The sequence below is a fragment of the Castor canadensis genome, chromosome 3, assembly GCF_047511655.1.
Source record: "Castor canadensis chromosome 3, mCasCan1.hap1v2, whole genome shotgun sequence".
Lineage (NCBI taxonomy): Eukaryota > Metazoa > Chordata > Mammalia > Rodentia > Castoridae > Castor > Castor canadensis.
Window position 1 is genome coordinate 28088447 of NC_133388.1, and position 21699 is coordinate 28110145.

General features: G+C 38.7%; 1 protein-coding gene across 37 annotated transcripts in view; it reads right to left on the reverse strand.

Moving 5' to 3' along the window:
• Positions 1-21699, reverse strand: part of Nrxn3 (neurexin 3) — a 1521272-nt gene that overhangs the window by 268738 nt on the left and 1230835 nt on the right. The window lies entirely within an intron of this gene.

Sequence of the window (21699 nt, forward strand, 5' to 3'; positions counted from 1 at the left end):
ACTGTGCCAGCTGGAAGACATTTGTTACAATGAAGACCATGGTCACTTCTTACTGTATTTAGCACCAAGCTAACATTATCATTTTGGTCTTTGCATAAATGAATTTTTAACATTTTTAAAACTCCATTTTGAGCATTAGATAAAGCCAGTTTTACTGAAGAATACATGGGGCCTCAAGATAATTTCAATTAGTGCTGCAAGGCTTCACTGTCAGCTATTTGAGGGATGCTTTCTGAAACCAAATCATCTTCTCTTTTTATCAATGCCTTCCTTTATCCCCAACTTTCTTAGAGAGTAGTACACTCATAATGTTGACCCACCTTAAAACAAATGTGCAAAGATTTTTGACATGTTTTATATGAAACATAAAAGTAATCTCGCCTTGTTTGTGGATTTATGACACTCAGCTTTGACCAAGCCCGGTCAAAATATAGATGAATTTTTAAAAATTCAAAAGAAATTTCAAAACCAAAAAATTTATATATCCATGCTCATTTGGTGCAGAGAAGCTCTGTCAGTCCCATGTTATTGTCACTTTATGTTTAAGTCATTATATGATCTGCTGAATGTTTCCTTGTCCTTAATTTTGTGAAAATATGCCTCCCATTTTAAATAGCAAACAGTGCCCCAAAAAAATCCCTTATGGTAAAAGTTATGCGACGTGATTAATTTAAGAGATAAAGTGAAAATTTTAGATGTGTTGAAAGGTAGCATGCCTTTAGTGGAAGCTGGGTGGTATTATGGGAAAAAAATACCAAGTATCCACAGTATAGTACTGAACTCCATGCCTCAGTTTTTCCTCAATGGAAGTCTTTTGCAACCACATACCAAAGATACCAAAAGTGTACGGTAAATACACATATATGTAACTTTGCATATTACCAAAAACTAGAACTCTACAGCCTGATTCATCTGTCCATACATTTCTTCTTTCTTCTAAGATGCACCCTTTGATCACTTATTTCATGAGGATGGACACCCGCTAAGTAGGTTGGTGTCCCCTGGCTGCTGTTTGGAGTCATATGGGCAGCAATTTGGGCTCCCCATCCCAGGAAGTCAATGAAGCCCAGCTGTTTGTGAGAGGGATGGCTGCTGTGTCCCAGTCAGACTCATTTTGAGGCCATTTTCTCTCACTGATAGAGGAGAGAGATCCACTTACAGTAGAAATGCAGTCAGCCTGCAGAACCGAATTCAATTACCCAGCCTGCAGCTGGCCATAGTGTGCCCTGTGGTTAGAAGGGAAATGGGATAAAAGGGTTATTTTTTTTCCCCTTCCCTTTTGCAAGGAAAAAGTGTCATTAATAGAGCTTGTTAGTTTTCATATTAAACTTGTGGGACTTTCCTCTCTGAGAGAATGAGGATCTATTTAATGAGATTCTGAGAGAATGAGGATCTATTTAATGAGATTCAATTTTGACAGAATGCAATCATAAAAAAAAATCCTATAGTTAACTAGTTGAATATTAAAGTTAATCTCTATCAATTTTATGGTCACATCCTCAAAGTTCATGAAGACTAGGAATTTTCAAGAAGTTCAACTCATTCATTACTTCATTAAATTGAATATTGGAGACTGATACCCAAAAAAGATCTTGCTGCCTATACCAACAATGAGGTTCCTTCACACAATGCACTCACTGCTGGACATCAGGGAACAAGTAAAAGGTGAGAACCCACTAGGATGGGTCAGAGTCAAATATTTGACACATGGCACTTGAACACTTTATGGTTACTAACATTCTCTACTCCTCTGTTTTCTGCTTATAAAATGGGAATGATAATATAGATCCTCACTATACCTTTATCCATTATAGATAAGAATTTAGCATTAAAAGAAAAGTCTGTCCTCTACTTTCTCATAAAAATAGAAGGATCTTGCTTTGCAGGATGATTCTGCTCAACTACTTATTACCCTTCAAGAATTTACAGTAAATACAGCTTACAGAGTAGGTTAAATGCTTTCCTAATTTTGTGTACAAGGCCTTATATATTGTGGATTATTATGGATATTATTTGCTCTCTGAAGGTTTTTTCAAGCTCAATAAAGAATTAACATAGGAGAAATCAGGATAAAGTGAAAACAGACTCTAACTGCTAGTCAAAACAATTAGTTTAAAAAAAATGAATCAATAAATGTTTTTAATTCATCTTTTTATATTTGTACAGTTCTAGAAATACAGAATGAGAGTCTATTGGAGGGTCAAGCAAAGTTTTTAACTGACTTAAACTAAAACAAACTATGATTCTCCTAAACTCTAATTTCTAAGCTAAAGGGATTAGAATGTGAAAATCCAAAATTGTATCACATTTTCATGGAAATCAGTGGGACTGCAAAGTACCTTTTTTACTGGTTATTGGGCAGGAACTAATTGGGGTGTAGGTGTGGTGCTGGCAGAGAGACAGCCATTTGGCTAACTGATGTCAGCACTTTTGTTAATACATAGGCTGAATGGTACACCAGGCAATATCTTTCTGTATGACACCGTAGACCAGCAGTTCGTATGGTTGCCAATTGCCATTGAGATCAATGGTCCAAGTATGCGCTCCAGTTCAATAATAAAGGCAATGCTGCTTGACATGACAGACTAGAAGCAGTGGAGCGACCACAAGGGGAGACATTATTCATGCATTAAAGTGACAAGTGACATTCATTTGCCTCCCACTCTGAAGGCAGGACCTATCATTTCCAGTATTATAGCATCGAATCTAGTTATTAGAGTAGGAGAATAGGAATAAGGACACGAAGGTTTTATGTCCAACTCAGCTATGGTATATAACTCCAGGCAAGTCATTGAAACTTGCACTCTGAAATGGATACATTGCCACCTGCTTAGCAGAGGAGAATCCTATGAAAAATATGGTATTTATATGATGCTTAAATATGTTTCAAACCAATTTAACATGAAAGTCCAATTTATGACTGACTTAGACTATTTTTAGAGAATAGGTAAACATCATGAACTGTTATTAAACCGTTTCTGAAAGGTTGATGATAAGGAAAAAAACCTAATTCATGCAGGTGAATATTACAGGGGATAGCATACGGGACAAAACTGTTAAATGAAGCATCCTCTGGGATTGTGAACAATTAGTATAAACAAAATTTAAATGAGCATTTGGTTCTGCCTTCTTAACCAGAAAGGCTTTTTTTTTTTCTTGAAAAATGTGTTCCAATTGGAATGAGAATGCTCCTTACTAATCTAATTCTCTGAGCTTCTTATTCTTCCAGGAATAGCCCTGCCAACTGTAACCTTTCAATAAAACAATAAGGAATCACAACTACATAAATCAATAACACATATCAACAGTTCATAAAACTGACCCAATTGTGGGGTAATGTTATCTCTATTAACAAAAGAACCATAATACATGTAACTAAGCAGGAATTCTATCGTACTTGTTTCAAATTACAGAGCTTACCAAACTGAACGAGAAAAACTAAAATAAAGCTCCAAGAATGAGGAAACATTAATGCACCTACAAATGTGGTAGGTTGGGACAGCTGCTAATAGGTATTTTAAAATAATTTCATCTTTTTTATTCCTTGCTAAATTTCTATAACACTATTGCACTATATCGCCAATATCCCACTGTGGCTTTACTACAGATCCATGTTAGATCGTGTTCTCTCTCTTTCTCTCTCACTCTTTCTGAAATGTCTCCTCTCATGTTCTCAGTTTTTTTTTTTTTTCTTTTTGGTTTTATTGAGTAGCATTACTACTTTTATTCAACAGCTGGAGAAAGACAATTTGATAACACTAATCTATTGCAGAGCCCAGGCCAACCTTCTTTCTATCTTCTCTCCCCAATGAGTAGCAGTAATAAAAGCTCAACAGCTCTAAAAGCAATCGATTCTGAAACGGTATGGTGCAATTACCAGCCCGGATGGCGGCAAAGACTTCCAGTAAAATAAAAAGAAGATAAATATGTTCTCTGCAGTGGGACCAGCTTCTGTTGCACAAGCAGCTGTCTGCTTCATAAAGAGCCACCACACAGGGATGAGTGTGATGGAGGAAGTAGCCAGCTGGGCAGCAAGGGGCCAGAGCGGAGATGGTACCAGTAAGAGTCCAGAAGACTATGGCTAGGAAGACTGTTCAAGGTAATGGCCCCCAGAATTTTCTGTGGGGGACCTGTGACCTCTTACTATACTCTTATATTGCTTTCCATACACTTGCTGCTTTTCTCATTACTTTCCAGTATGAACCCATCCCTCCCACTTGACCAGGAGGTAAAGTTAACCAAACTAATCTTTAAGGTTTCCATGCATTCAGAGCTTCCAAAGCCCTGGAAAAGTCTTTAGCAGTAAGGTCATTGAATTAAATATCATTCTTGAAGTATGTAAAATAAAATATTTAAGTGCAGCAGGTGAAATCCCCAATAAGTGTCCCTCCTAACCTCTCCTCCATCACATTCCCCTTATGTAGAATGGTAATGAAGGGGCTGTCAAAATATTTTAGATTTAATAGGGTACATTTAGTTTTTCAGGAGGATATTTTGGTGGATCATGATCTTGTCCTTGCAGAATTAAGTTTTTACTTAATTATTTCAGGGAAATATTTCTCCCCATCCTTATGCTATCTTACCTAGTAGTCTACTTTAACCACTCAAGACCAGAGTTTGTATCTTGATAAAGGTTTTCCAAAAGTTGAAACAGTCCTTAAAATTCACTTGACTTTGTCAATATCAACTTTTTAAAAACTATTAATAATAAGAAAACAAGACAAAGTTTGATTGACCAGACTAGAGGGAGAACTGAATTACCTTTCTATTCCATCTATAGAAAATAATATTACAAAATTGTCGTATGAAAAGGCATTCAAAGACAACATAATACTATTGTGGGGAAAACGTTATAGTAATGTGCAGAACAGTTAGGTTATTTTAAGCATTTTTAATATTTATTAGTTTTTTTAAAAATACGATTTTTCATCTTTTCTCATTATAAATTAGTATTTATTTGTGTTTTATTTTGAATTGTTTTCAAAGAAATTACACATACACACAAACACACCTACAAATTGTTTAAGATTGTGGGGTCCTCATTCTTTAGTTCCATCCTCAGGAATGTCAACTTGCCTAGAAACCATGGGTGTCATAAACACTTTGACCTAGTTTACTTAGCGGCCCACTAAGTACAAAGCAGGGTAAGAAACACTTGGCTTTTTCAGGGGCTGAGGGTTAGTATAAGTTGTCTTTAATTGCCTTTGTTTATGACAAGGCAAGTATGAGAAGGTATTTTGATATAGCAGTCCAATGGACTAAGTCAGGGGACAGAAAGATGGCTCCAATCTATCACAGTCAAGTAGTAGAACAGAATGTAGACAGAACCCTTTGAAGAACAATGTGGTAGAGTCATCTACCATATCATGTTTACAGATAGAAATGAAGGGGAGTCAAGTCAAACACAGACAGGAGGTGATATCTCCTTGGATTTTAAAGATAAGACAGGGTTTATTTGAGTTAGAAAAGGGGGCTGGGGTAGAGATGAATCTTAGGGACAGAGAACAATATAAACAGAAGCATGGAACCATATGTGATTTATTAATGTCCATATGCCATGTCCCTGACATAATGACCAAAACATAATATAATGCTCCAATTGCTGGCTAAACTGAAATAATTTTATCAATCTATCTATCCATATGTATGCCATTCCTTTACTTGGTTTTTCCTCTTGCAAAATGGGATCATACTTGTCCATGCTTGTCACACACAGAATAATACGTATAAAATGCCTCTCTGAAAATGAATGTGCTGAAGACATGGAAGCTTCTGGTCATGCTCATAGATAGTGACTTCAACAATAGACGCTGCAGAATCCTCCCCACCCTCCCTTGTTTTAGGAAAACCAAGAAATTTTTTCTCCTACTTGCCACTGTGAATTAAACCATGTCTATGAAAGATAATGTGATAATGTTCCCAGTCTACCCACACCCTGGTCCTGAAGAAAGAGGCCTGTGTTCTGTCTCTAGAACAATTTGTATTTCTCCTTCCACTCTCCATTGAAGCCAGAAGACAGAGGAGATGCATTCTGAGGGTTATTTTAGCAGAATAATTTGGAGGGGAAAGCACTGTAGTGATAAATGAAAAATTACGGTCTGCAAACAAAGCAAGTTGGCAAAGTGAAAGTATATAACAGAATCCAAATGGGCAATTATCCCCAGAAACAGTGAAATAACTGAAATAAAGGGGAAGAAAGGGATGACACCATGGCTTTGGTCATGCTTTTCCTTGGAATAGGTTGGGATGCCTTCTCTATCTAGTCTGTCAAATTCCTATGCATGCTTCACCACACATCTCAGACTTCCCTGCATCTGCAAAGACATTCAGAACTCTAGCAGGCAGAGCAACTGGTTCTCTATGCTTCCTTGGTAAAGTGTGCCCATCTCTGTTATACTAGAATAAACTTGTACTTGTGAGTTTATTCAGGACTTAACCTCTAAGGTCCCTAAGGCAAACACCAGATCTTATCCTTCTGTATATCCCCAGCATCTCAAACACTCAGTGCTGCCCATGTAAACTCAGTAAATCAAAACTGTTACTATTATTACTTTGCAGAGAAATACCTACAGAATATAAATCAGCCAGCTGAGTTTCTGACATGTCAATAAATCCAACCACATCATGGTCTTCCTCTTCCCCAGGTAATTTGGTTTTCCTTCATGGTTTTCGAGCACATCTTGCTTTGGGTTGAAATGCCCTCCCCTTTCTGGTACACCCACTTAAACCTCAGCAATGCTCAAGGCTCAGCCCAGGTCTCACCACCTCTGTCAAGACTTCTCCAGACCTTCCTGCAGGTTTTCTCCACTGGACTCATGAAACACTGAGATGAGATTCGTCTACTGCAATTTTAAACAGGATCTGAATTTTTTTACACTTGCCCCCTCAATATCTTATAGCACACAGGTTATACTTAATTGGATAATATAGTTATTCCTCCCCATTAATCAAGGAGACCACCCAAACTACATTGATATACTCCCTGAAGGAAGAAAGAGATCTACACATCATTGCATCACTCATAAAAGTTAATGGTTTAAAAGTGTTTCTGCCTGCAAAGACTGGGAGGCTGGGACTACATAAACTGCTTTGCTGTTACCAGTCTGTCTGAACAGGAATCTTATAAACCTTTTCTCCTCAGCAATACCTGAGGCCTGGTCTAACCTCTAGAATTCTCCTAAGAGGCAATGTCATACAGATGACTGGGCAGCAAGGGACCCTCTGTGTCTTCCACAAAACAGCTCTTATGCTGGCTTCCTTTACTTTCTTATTAGGAGGGCTACAGTTTGACAAGTCCTGTTCCTTCACACCCAAATAGTCACTGTTGGCTCACTCCCAGATGGCTTTTAGCCTGTCTCTATGGTAAGGACCAAAGCTAGCAAATAAATGTGGAAATCACACTCATTTTTAGTCTCACCTTGAATTGCTGACGGAAATGCCTAGCTGTTCTGACGAGCAGGAAAGAGGTCTGAGTATTTGGATTATGTCAAGTTCAATAAGGAACTAAAAGCACTGCGAATTCTCTGGCAAAGAATTAAGAGTAGATAATGTGTTTCAACAATGCTGGTTTCTATTTTGTGAGTTTTTCATGTAAATTCCAGCATTTTCTCCCCACTCTGTTTCCTGTCCTTTCCTCCCAAGTCTCTGTGCTCATAGTTTGCAGCCTCAGGTATCCTTGCCTCATTCATAGACTTCTGTTGTTTATTTGGATTTTCTTTTCTTTTTCCCATCTTCCAACCGTTGAGATCAACTTCTTCCTGTCTGCTGCTCTCTCAACAGAACTGGTAATTTGCAACCAAATCAAGATAATTTTCACCCAAACTGACCTTTCCTGGGGTTCTTTTCCTTAAATCCCTACTTTCAGCTAGGATACAGAAGACTCACCAAAACAGATTAACCCTCTGTTGAACTCACAAGATAATGTGTTTACATCTCAGTGGAGCGGTTCCAGCCCGTTCACTAACATTTGTCTGCATTTTGTGCTTTATGTTCATAAAATGTCATCAGAATACAAAGAGACTTAACACTTTTAAAGCATCTTTGGTAATTCTGTCCAGGTGGTTAACCCATGGCAAAGTGAGGGTTCAGAGAAAGGACAGGAAATTGAGGTGTATTTAGAAGTTATGCCACAACCCCTTCCTTTAGTGACCTGCTCTATTCTAAACTCACGCCTACAAACCAGAGATTTTCAGCATTGCTCCCTGAATCCATGCAGATAACACCTGTGCATTCTTAACTGCTCTGTCTCTGACATCACAGAAACAGTCCTTAGGATGCTTAGTCCAGCCTCCTAAGCCAATGTAGCTATCACAGGGTGAAAGCAGGAACAGGGGAGGGTAGAGAGGTGGGAATGGCTACACTAAGCAAGTACTTTTGTAAAGAGTAGTTTTGGTCTTTGAAATCAGACCTGGGTGTGAGTTTTTGGTTGAATCCCCTACACACTGTGTCCTGGGCAAACTAAAATATTCAACCTCCCTGAGTCCATTTTATTTATATTTATTTATTTATTTATTTCGTAAGAGGAGCTTTCATATTGATGGGGTCATAGAGGTTAAGTAATGATGTTTTAACCCTTTATATTTCAGTCATATTCAATCTGCTGAGTGACTCTGTTATCTACTACTGTTGACATCCACTTTACAGAGGGAAATGAAGCTCAGAAGGCTTACACAAATAACCCACATTCACTCCTGGTAAGCAGGAACCCTGTTCTCTTTCCAAAATGTGTGCTGCCTCCACACTAACATGTAGTAATCATACCTGAACACCCTATGAAGTTAGAGCAGTGAGGATATAAATATCATATGTAAAGTAACTCTACCAATACCTGGACCATAGCAGACACTCAATAGATGTTGTGTTCCTTCCTTTCTCTTCACATATAGTCAGTGTTTTTTCTATTTTAATTCACTGAAGAAACATAATAAAAATCAGTAATGGCAACATGCATTTATATATAAATGCACTGAAGCACTCTTATCTGCAAAATTGAAGGATGCTGTTAGTTCATCGCTGCCATTTCCAGTGCATCACTGGAAGAAGTCATATAATGCACTATGTGTACACAGGGGCTATAGGGAGCTCTGTCTGTCCAAGAAGTGAGGACGCCTGGCCTGATGTTGGAGAGGAGTGGAAAACAGGTGTGTCACCAGGGTGTCACAAGAATGCAGACAGTCATTTGGTTGTCTCTTGGTATGGCAGCCTCCTCTGAAATCAAAAGGCAACTCTGATCTGGTGCATTTTTTACTAGCTGTGCACTCAATCATGCCCAGAAACACTAGACGTTTCCCCAGGGATAAATTAGCAAAACAACTCCCTCCCTCCCTGCGCCACCCAGGGTGTACCAGTTCCTTCCCTGCACTGCATGCTTCAGTTTCACTCAGAACAGCTTCTTCACAAAAGCCAGTCCCTGGGGCTGATCTAAACACTGCCATCCATGCCTGTCTGTAGGAATGAAGATAGACAGCTGGCCAGCTCAAGCTGCACCCTGGGTTCCTCTATCACTCCTAGAGAAGGAAATGTAATCCTGGTGTGTTGAGAAATAACTATGCAGATTTTCTTAACAGAAGGAGAGAGAAAGAACAAAGCATTCAGAGAAATGGTGAACAATCATAGCCAATGTTTCACTATAGCTTCATTTTCTACCAAATTCATTAACATAAAATACTGTTGCTTGCTCTGATCCTCCTGGGACATAAATCATTCCAGAGCAGACTATTTGGATTTGCTTTTCTTACTATTTTCATCCTTTTTTTAAATAATAAATAACTATATTAATTTTTTTTTAAAAAACAACCCTTTCATATAGTCCCTTGACCTCCTTGAGGTTCCTGATCCTAAGTAAAAGATTAAGGGCTCAAAAGTATGTATAAGGGAAGTGGTAGATGAACTGACACTTGTTAAGCACCAAAGAGATGTCACACACTGTTCTGAAAGGATTAAAGGAAACTTCTTTTATCTTGGAGGTAGCTATGATTGAGGCTATTATGTAGTTGAAGAAAGCAAGACTCAGAATACAAGCTACTTCTAATTTACCAGCTGGTGAATGCCTGAGCTGAGACTCTAACCCATTTCTGACCATTTCTGATGCTCAGTTAAGAAGTCTGCTTCAGGACATCCTTGACTATGACTTGAACCTGTATTAGGGTTTGTGTTTCTGCTTTTCACACCCAGGCAGTTATTTGTGCTTACTTCATACCAGGCACTGTTTTAAGCACTTTACAAATAGTAACTTTCCGAATCCTTGGAATAGCCCTCTAAGGTATATATAACAATTACTTTTCACTTTAGAACTGAGGAACAAATACACAAAGAAGCAATTTATCCAAAGACACATGGCAGGCAGACTCATTCCTTTGGGTCCCCTTGTCCAGGTGGCTCAATCTCATGCACTCTTGCACTCTTGGAGACTTGCCAGAATCTCTCTTTCATGACTGGCCTTTCTATAACTTCTGACTTCCATGACCTTCAGCTACACTCCTCTGCAGAATGCCTCTGAACCATCCTGAAAATGGAGGTGGTCATCCTCCTCCTTTCAGTTTTGCTGTGACATATTTGTCAAGTGTTACTTTTGCATTAAGTATCGAAGACACATCCAAAAACATAAATGTGACCCTTGCATGTGTGGAATTTATAGCTGAATGGAAGATATAGACAATTATAGAGTCAGCAAGATGTTATTGTGAGAGGTCCTAGGGAGAAAAGATTTTAACTAGGGAGAAAAGATTTTAACTTTTGACTTAACTATAAAAGCTATCACTTGAGAATTAAACTTGGAAGTCAGGGTATAATAGAGCAACTTAGTGGAAATACAGAAGTACTTCAACTCAGCTAGTCCTATATCTTCTCTTGTTAAAAGTAGTTTTTGCCTCACAGTAAACCAGAGAGCTGCACAGTAGACAGATTGTGGTAAACAGGAAATTGGGAGTGTGCTGGGTCACTGACTAGATGCATATAGTAAGGGACATATCACCTTTTCTCTGTTAGTAGTGGTAGAAATAGAGTGGCTCCAATAGGGTGACTGTGTGGGTAGCAAGTCAAAACAAGAATGTGTTGCCTCCTGCCTCATATCCCTTGGTGTTCTCAAAGACGAGAGTACTAAGGCAGACTGGTTCCTAGAGGGCCCTAAATTCAAGCATGCTTAGCACAGGAGAGTTGAAGATAGTGTGAATGTGTTTGGTGGAAGGAAGAGTTGGGCTCAGGAAATGAAGAGTTGTTGAATAGTGCCTGTACTGTTATAGATCACATCATGTCTATACCAACTATGTGAGATAGGTGCTATTAACTGCATTTCCACAGACACATAAGGTAGAAACTTCCAAAATTCACAAAGTTAGCAAATGAAGACTTTAATGGACTGTAAATCTACTCCTTTTCCAGTTCATCAAGGCTGCCTCTCTTTGGAATCTCTCAGAGGAAGCCTTAGCTTTAAGTTAAGAGGGTCCCCCTCTGTTTTCTAAGACACATGTCCCTGCCTCTGGTTGTTAAATAAGAACAGGGGAAGCAAGGAAGTAGTTCACAGTTTTATGACTTGGGATTAGGGAAAATTAAAGATAGAAAACATTGAATCCATAGAGAGCTCCCCATCACTTCCTCAACAAAAGTTGCTGTGTATATCCCAGTTGTCCTGTGTGTTGATCACAGTGGAGTCTAATTTTCAGGACAGTGTTAGGTGATAAAGTCATCATAGAATATCATTGAGTCCAATTTTTTTTTACTCTCCAGTTGGTCCATTAAATGCAATGTAGTGTCATCATTCAGTAAGTACCATATTGGTATTTTTCTTTTAGCATACATTTCTGTTTCTTTGCTTAGGCACCAGATGAAGTTATTTGCTTGTGTTTAGGGACCATCTTGCATAAAAAATAGGCACTGCATCTTTAAGGACTACTAGTACTCTACTCAAGGAGGAGGGATGCTCATTTCTTGAAAGGCCTACAGGAATGTAGAAACAGGGCTTGACACCGACTCACAGGCCTAAGGTCATTGAAACAAATGGTGTTTAGATATGTCACACTATTTCAATTTCTCTTGGGTGTTCTCTTACTGCCACTTCCTCTCTCAGTCTCTGCTCACCCTTCCTCCTCTTTATCCTTGATGTCACGTAAATAAAAAAACATACATTCTGTAATTCCACTGTGTCCACATAAAGAGAGAAGTTCTTGGTCATGCAAATCCAAAATAATAGCTAATTGAAGACTCTCTCTACTTAGCTTTGGAAGAAATGTATTGAGTCTATATGTTTATTTAAGAACAGGTGTCACTAGTGTTTAGGAAATTTATAAGTCTTTCAATAAATCAATGTACCTATTCTGTAAATGTCATCCAGTTCCCTCCTTGCTGTCTTACAGTCTATTAACCCTATCACCTCTGAATACCAGTATGCTGTAGAACTGGTCCCTAATGTACTTGCTGGCTGCCAAATTCCCTAGACAGAAAGAACATCAAGTGGAGACACAATACCTAACATCTTTTCTGTGGGTTTAAGAGGCACCTCATTTCATCATCAAAGGGACAAATAATAGTAATATAATTTGAAGCAATATTTGGTTTGCTAAATAACAGAATTTAGATTCTCCAATATTTATTCAGTTTTCAGTATGTCCACTGTGTGTAGCAATAGCAACATTGCTAGAATTTGAAGGTAAGTTTCTGGAGGCCACATATGCTTAATTTTATAGTGTTAAAAAAGATAAGTGGACTAATACAGTACTAGTCACAGGCCCTCAGAAAGACTATTCAGGATTTTCTGATACAGGATGTAATTATAAATACTGATGTTTTACGATTACCCAATCTTCAAAAATCAAAGGTTATTTAATCTCAGATGGCTCCAGATTAAGTGTGTATGGGTACAGATGAGGTGGGCACTGGTACAATGTTTTCTATAGCCTTACACAGGGCTCAGCTAATGTTTGTTGAATGAATAAATGGGAATTGGATCATTAAAGGGAAGTTGGTAAATTAGGGGATTACTTCATCAATATTTGATTTCCAGCTGGAGCTGGAGCTTTTCCTAGTTGTTTTATACCTCTATATTATTCAGGCTTGACTGCGATGAATGGTCATTCCATGGAGTGCTCTCATTCTTCCTCGGACTGAATCTGCTCGTCTCTCCACAGAAGCAAATGAGTTTCAACACTTTAAGAGTGAATAATAAACACATAGCCTGTTGGGCTTCAGCTGGGGTTATTGATGGGAAATGGCTTGATGAATAGTCGTCACTTGAGTGATGAGCTTGGATATCAGAACGTAAATCTAGTAGAAAAGAAAATCTATCCCCCACTTGCACTAGCATTTGGGAGACATATATTGACAGTAAGGATTCATTTCCTTAATTCTGGGTTGGTTTCAGTCTTCATTCTTTATCCTGATCATACTCTCCTGTTATTGCCCCCAAAAGAGAAATATTAGCTGTTTATTGAGGAGAGTAGTATTGCATTTTCATCTTTGACACTCAAACATCTTATATATGCTTAAAATTAATGCCATAGGGAAATGATATTATTTGCCAGGATGGCAACACCACAGTAGCAAAGTTGGTTCCTTTAACTGAGTTTACCCAGCAGTACTCAAATGAAGCTCAAGATTTTAAGAAATAACAATATCATTTATTAGATCTCTACATCTGACACATTATATTTTATTTATGTACAATAAGCCTATGATGAAAGGACTTTTTCTATTTCAGAACAAAGGAATCTATGGCTTAAAATTTTGCAAATGCCAGAAGAGGGTCTTGAACCCAGGTTTGTGTGATTACAAAGCTCATATCTCTATCATTGAATATCACACTTATTGAAATGAATGAAATAGTCAGATATTGCATTTACACATTTTTTAAAATTTACCAGATAAAGTAATAAAAATTAAAATCTCTTTAACCACAATCTCTTGTGGCAAGAAAATGTTTCTGCCATCAAAGTGTCCATGTTCTAATCCCTAAAACCTGTGAATTTTACCTTCATGATGCATGGGAATGAAAGTTGCTGATCAGATGACCTTAAAATAGGAAGCATAGCACACCTAAACAAAGAACCCAACAAGGAAAAATAGGCTTAATGCTGCTGACTTTGAAAAGCATCATTCCCATTTGTTAGGAAGAAGCCCACAAGCCAAGAACAGCAGATGGCTTTTAGAAACTAGAAAAGGCAAGGGCATGGATTGACCTCTAGGGCTCCAAGGGAGTAATTTAACCTCACGACACCTTGATTTTATCCATGGAAACCTGTGTTTCTCTATAGAACTACATTTGTGTTATTTTGACCCATGAAATTTGTAGTAATTCATTACAGCAGCAGTATGATATCAATGTAGGAATCATTGGGGCTTAAAAATAAAAGAAATATAGATAGAGAGCAAACACACAAAGACCAAATACAAAACAATATAACTGTGAAGGCAGATTCCAACAGTGTGTGATCTCAGCTGTAGCTCACTGATGAGGCCTGTTCAGATGGAGGAGATTGTGACAGTCTTTAGTCCTCTGGGCATAGCCCCATTCCCAGGGACAACAAGGCATTTTCTCAAACTTTGCATCAGATCATGTGGAGAGTTAGTCAAAACACAGACTGCTGGAATCAGTCCCAGGATTTCTGATTCAATAGGTCTGGGATGAGAACCAAGAATATGCATTTACAGCAGGTTTCCTGGTGATGCTGATGGCCAGAGACCACACTGAGGCTGGTCTAAGCAGTGGTTCTTGGGAGGATGGTTTAGACTATTCACTCTCTTAATATCATTAGTTTCAATTCACAGAACCATCAAAATCCACTCCTATACTTAGGTCCAGTCCCTTAGGAAGCTTGTTTATCTTGTTGTTCTTGTTCTGTTTTGTTTAATGCCAGAGCTTCTAGAATTCTGAAATGACACAGTTGTGGTTTTGCCTATTGATTTTCAGTCTCATCCAATAGAAATGGCAGTCACCTAGCAAGTCATGTGGTCACCATTGCTGCTTTTCTATTCTCTCTTTCTTTGACCATTATTAAGAAATAACGCAGAGAAACTAAAGCAGATACCTTAAAGCAACTGAGGCCAATAGGAAAAGGGGACCAGGAACTAGAGAAAAGGTTAGATCAAAAAGAATTAACCTAGAAGGTAACACCCACGCACAGGAAATCAATGTGAGTCAATGCCCTGTATAGCTATCCTTATCTCAACCAGCAAAAACCCTTGTTCCTTCCTATTATTGCTGATATTCTCTCTACAACAAAATTAGAAATAAGGGCAAAATAGTTTCTGCTGGGTATTGGGGGGGGAGAGGGAGGGGGCGGAGTGGGTAGTAAGGGAGGGGGTGGGGGCAGTGGGGAGAAATGAACCAATCCTTGTATGCACATATGAATAATAAAAGAAAAAAGAAAAAAAAAAAAAGAAATGATACTTATAAAACTAAATCATCATACTGTCTAAGGGCCTACCCTATACTTACTCATTAGTGATCTTGGTATTTTTTCTAACTATCCCAGTACATGGGAACATAATAATACTCTCAATGAATTCACAGATTTTTCAAAGACAGGGACTTTGTCTTCTGTCTACTTAGCCTTGGGCAATTCCACTGTGGCTACCTGAACGCCATTACTATTTGCTTATAGAAACAGAACTGAAGGCTCAGCTGTATCCCTTAATTCAGCAGCCCTAGCCCCATGGGGGTACTATGACATTTGAAAAGTATTTTCATTTTCTTTGCCTATGTTTTCCATTTGTTTTCAATTTTTGGAATGAACTTTATGACGCCTTAAAACTTGAGTCACAAAGCTTTGAAGGTCTTAGAAAGCAAAGAAACCAGATGTAAGTGCATTAGTTCAAGGTTGCAAAATGGCAGCCTACAAAGCAAATTGTTGTTTTGGTCTGCTAAGGACATTAATTAGGTGCCAATATTTATAAATCAGGGGATTTGACATACACACCAAACTGTTGGCTTCTCTTGGAAAGCTGACCCACAACTCTGAATAGTCATAATCAGTGGGAACTAAGTGGTCCCATTATCCTATTTAGTTGGGGGCTATACTCCTCAATTTGCCACATGACCCGCTTCATTCAGGAGCACTACCTGTCTGTTTCCTGTAGAAATCTGCCTGTAACCTCTGCTTTTAGTGTATTTATTCACTTCTGCATTAGCTCCAAATTTTTTAAGGTCTAAGCTGACCTGTGATAACTGTGTCATGCCAAACACAGTCAACCTTGCAGCTCATGCTGTGGATTACAAGTCAGTCCAATCACCTTGATACCCAAGGAGCACACATGACCCACTGGCATTTCCCCAAGGGAAGCCATAGGCCCTATAGCCTATTAACACATCCATCTGTCTGTCAGAGAGCCTCAATCAAAAATAGGCTGACTTGAAACTTGAAGAACATGGGAAACCACATTGACTATCTCTATTCTTGGGTTTGATTCTTCTAACAGAATGTCAGAAAGAAAACAGGCTTTTGCTCTCAATGATAGAAAAACCTCTATGCAAGACTACTAATCAAGTGAACACTATGTTGGAACTAATGTCATTGAAGGTGTCAAGACATCCAGGTTGTGTCTGATAAGCAGTATTACACATGAAGGCCAATGACCTGAGCTGGCCAGCAGTTGATGCCTTGGAAAATGACACCCAGCTTGAGTCTATGATGGATATCCAGTGTTCATAGGTGTGACTGATGCTGCCAAACTCAGTGGACTCAGCAATTTGCCTTGGGAAAGACTACAGAAGGTAGTGTTGCAGGCTAATTATAAGTTAGAGGGGAAAATATTTTCTTTCAACTAAATATTTCTGTCTTTAATTTTAGAGAGCCCTTTTCTCCTTGAGAACATGGAGGTTGGGGGGAGGGGAATCTCTTTTGTCTTTTGTCATTCACAGGAACACTAGCGATATCATATTTTACTTGTCTTTTTTTTTTTTTTCCTTTCTGGACTAAAAAAAAAGCACTCACCTTTTTCATCTTCTCTCACAGAGTAACCTGCTGTGTAATCTTGTTGACTATCTCTGCCCTCTATGGCCCTTTCCCATTTCTGCTTTCTTAAAAACAAAATCTCTAACACTGAAGGCTGTCTGTTTTGAAGATACCTTTACCAAATGAGTTTTGGGGGTCCTTTCACTTGTTTATATTTAACTAAAGAGAACTACATTGACTCATTTCTAATATATCTAATATATTAATATCTAATATTGACTATTTCTAATAGATGGAGAACCCCTGGAAAAAGAAAGTGGACTTGAAAAGGGGCCCACCGGGTGTCTCTTTCTTCACAGGATGGCTACTGGGTTAGCCCCGCAGGGAGGTAAGAGGTGATGCTAGTGCAATCATTAGAATGATCAGTGTCCCAGAAAGGAGCCTTTTGGTTAACATCTCCTGTCTTTAAAATAGACATTGCTCAATGGGTGGTTCAGAGGTAAATTAGATCTGGGGAAGAGGCTCCCATAAGCACAGGAAGAATGTGCTTTTAAGAAAACATCATGACTTTTTAATGACTCTTAAGGAACAGTCTGAACATTATAAATGCTGGAATTTTAGACATGGCCATGTTCATAGTTTAGTTTTGAGAATGAAGAAAACAAAGGAAGAGCAGCCCACAGTCCTTCACATCTGGAACGCAACCTGCCACACTCAGCTAGATTATATAGACATGTGCAGTGTCTCAGAATACCAATATCAAATGTGGTCACACAGAGAACAAGAAAAAGTGAGACAAAACAAGACCACTTCTTAGTTTTATCTGACCACAGAAATAATAGCATCATTGTTTCATTCTTAAAATACCAAACCTTTTTTCTTTTGGCTACCATTTTTCCCCATTCTGGTCTGTTCTCCAGATAGATAAGGTTTATTGATACAGTCATTTTTAAAACTGCTCCTAATTTCTCACAATTTAGAGCAAACCAGGCTTCTTTGGACCATCCCCCAAATCACCTGAACAAAACTAAAATCCTATGATAGATTTTTCTAATACCTTCTAGCAGAGACACTATTGTTTCTGTTCTCTCTGTGTAATGAGCAATAAGGTTAACTTGATTAACCACAGGAGGGGTTTCTGAAGAATTAAGGTGGGGTCTTTGAAGAATAAGAGTAAATTGTTTTCCAGAGATAAATGCCAATTCCACAATTAAAATTGGCCTCCCAAGTCTTTCAAGATCAAGTCCACAGTCCTTGGTATATACATAAAGGCATCAGAGATCTGATTCTGCCTCTTTCCTGTTTCATCAGGCCTTTAGCTTGTCTTTGCTTCTTGTAGTAGATTGAATGGAGGATCCTCAAAAGATACATACACCGGAACATGTCGATGTGGCCTTATTTGGAAAAAGTTCTCCACAGATATAATTAGGGGTTTCAAGAAGTCATTGTAGATTATCTAAATGGGCCCTAAGTCCAATAACAAGTAACCTCATTAGAAGAGAAGATATAAAAAGAAAAGTTGCAGCACACAGTAGAAAGCAATGTGAAGACAGAGGCAGAGATGGGAGTGATGTGTTTAGCAGCCACGAGAAGCTGGCAGAAAGGCATGGAGGGGATTCTTGCTCTGAACCTTCAGAAAGAACCAACCCTAAAGACAACTTGATTTTGGAATTCTGACCTCCAGAAGTATGAGCAAATAAATATTTTTATTTTAAGCCACCAAGTTTGTGGTGATTTATGTGTTAGAAAACTAACACACCCTTTCTCCAGCTATACAGAACCACTTTCTGCCCATGCTAACCTCAGGCAAGGTATATCTTTTTCTACCTATCCAATGATGCTTTCAAACTCAGTTCAAAACACATCTCTCCTAAGGATCCACCTGCCTCCACACCATCTGATTTACATGCCCCCCTTGTGTTTCCATCTCTTGCCTTCCTTTTTTAATCTATTTTACTGTGCCCTATAGTTTTGATTTACCTGTTTGTCAACCTACCTAGGCTGTGATGCCTTTCAGACAGGGGCCATGCCATTTCATTTACCCCTTTAAAACTTACATGCACAGCGCTCAGTACATTAAAAGCTGTGAACTAAATAAATAAATGAAGGAATGATTTCTTTTGTTCAGAGAGTTGTCATACTTCTTTATATATATATGTATATATGTATGACACTAATATATCATAAAACATTTCCAGAAGCCTGGAAAACATGCTTATATTTATTCAAATAGTAATTGTTTAATATGAGCCCTGGATATTTTTATTTCTTCCCATTTTCACTACCTTCTACTTACCTCCTTGACTCATTTTTAAGGGCTTTGCTGATTTCAATAGAAATTTAGGAGAAGGAAAGATGACCACCTAGAAAATAGCAAGACACTGAGAGTTGCTAGAGAGTAGAATGCCTAAATCTCAGATAGGCACTAGGTGAGAACATAAGGAATCAGGGAGCAGGCAGTAGAAAGGGCAGAAGCATTTTCACACATAGCCTTAGAGAATGGAGACACATAAATGAACCTTGTCTCCAAGTGACATTTTAAGTTTATTTATTTATTTTTTAAGCAGGAGGCACAGAATTACAATGGGAGTTTGAGGCAACTCATAAATTCAGCATTATCTTTCTTACTCTTTCCCTTCATTCTTCTGAGTAGCAAGATAAAAGAAAGTGGAGGAGGTAAGCAATGTCAGCTTTTACATAAACCCAAGTAGTAAGGCGAGAGCGGTTTGAATGAGAATGGATCAGAGAGAAAAATAAATAGTGCCTAGATCATGCTTTTAATAATATCTATTTATATAGACAGTGCTCTGTCCTAGAAGGATTTGAGGCAGCTTGTAAAACAAGCACAGGAAGTCTGTTCAATTGAAACTTTGGCTTTGACCAAAGAAAGTTCTGAGAGCTGAGGTAGAAGCAGAATAACAGTGATTATCTCATGGATTCTGGAGCTGGACCATCTGGTTCAAAGCCTGCCTGTCACTTTCTAGCTGGATTATGAGGGATGTTATTTAATCTCTCAGTTCCTTAGCTCCTTCAACAGCAAAATGGGCTTCAAAGGAACATGTTATGGACAAATGAGTTAATATGCATTGAGTGCTTAGGAAATGCCTGATATTGAAATAAGAGATGGGGATCATATAAGCAGTGACTTAGAGAAATCATACATTCTAAGAAGTATGATTTCATCTTCATGCTGTCCTTCAGGAATTTTCCATGTTTTACAGATGAAGAGACCAGCGCTTAGAACAAGTAACCTCCCCAGGACCACAATGTTAAAAAATGTCAGTGATTGAATCTGCTATGTGCCAGTGTGAAATGTTGTGGACCAGTGTCAAGAGTTCTTGCCTTCACAGGCCAGAGAACTGGCTCCTGAGGTAGCTGATTGACTTGTGAGCCAACAGCAGTAGATGAAGTAGGATTTATTAGAGAGAAAGGAAAGGCTACAGCTAGAGCAGTGTAGCAGAGCCCAGAAACCAGTGACTCTCTGCTCAGGTGAAGCCTGGGGCTTTCATGGATGTTTTAACTCTGGGTTTGGGTAAGGGTTAGGTGGACTCTTCTCATTGGCTGTGGATTCACAGGCTCTCTTAGATGAGCTGGTCTGTTTGCCCCTTATTGGGGGGAAAACAATCTTGAGAGCATTTTGCTCATCAGCCCTGTGGCAGATCTATGAGACCCTATATCTCCTCTTCAGGATGTAGATTTACACCTCCTTCTCAGGATGCAGGAATCATACTGCTTTCCATGGGGGATGGGATACTCACTGATCTGCCCTTTAGGTCTCCAGACCCAACAAGTGTGAGTTCAAGTTCCACCAATTCCAAAACTAGACTCTTCCCATTATCTGCTCTGACTCCATGATTATTTTCACACATCATCCTCTCCAGCTGAAATCACATCTTTTTTTTTGTTGTTTTGGCCAGGAGCTATGACATAATCATCAACCAAGCATACTTAAATTTTCTATGTTCTTTTTATTTCTCTTTCTCCATTTTATTCCCTCTCTCTTTCTATATAGAATCCAACATCTGGCAGGGCTCTAGAAATCATAAATGGGCCCTATGTTTCCTTCCTTTTGTTTTCTAAGTTTTAACTCTTGAAACAATCCCCTTGGGGAAAGGTGCCCCAAAACTAAAATGCAGGTTTCTCCCAATGAACACAATTTGACACAAGCCAGTTGAGCTTCTGCTCATTTGGAGACTATGAGGGCCACCAAATGCAGAAGGTGGACACGGTGCATGATGCACACAGCATACCTTGAAAAGCTTTGACATAAGGACAGGCCTAGCTCAGCACAATAGATCTGCCTTAGCAAGTGTCTGGTGTTCTTGAGTGGTAAGAAGCTTCTATGTTGGACCTGGTCTTAAGTCTTGGTGTTACACTTAGCAGTTGTTCAATTTTACCTCCATGAGCTTCAGCTCTCTCAAGTGAAAACCGATTGATAACTTTTGCCACATGAATGCTCTGAGAGTTAAAGATGCTAAAGCATCTGGAGTGCCTGGTATATGGAATGTGCTCAATGTATGACAGGTAGTAATACAACTTGTTATAGAAAGGAATAATGCCTACTACTGTAAGTTTGAAATGAATGTTCCCATTGGGTCCTAAGAGCAACTGGGGAGAGATGAGGGAAGAAAAAAAAGAAAACTAAAAATAGAGGAAGAAAAACTTCCTCTCTTCCTCAGAGCATAAAGCACCAACCAACCTATTCCTCTGGAGGATTCAGTAATGAATTTCTATTTTAATTGATGCTGCACTGATCCATGCTTTGCACTCACAACACACACATTTTCTCAGTGACGCTGTACAGGAGGAGCTTTTA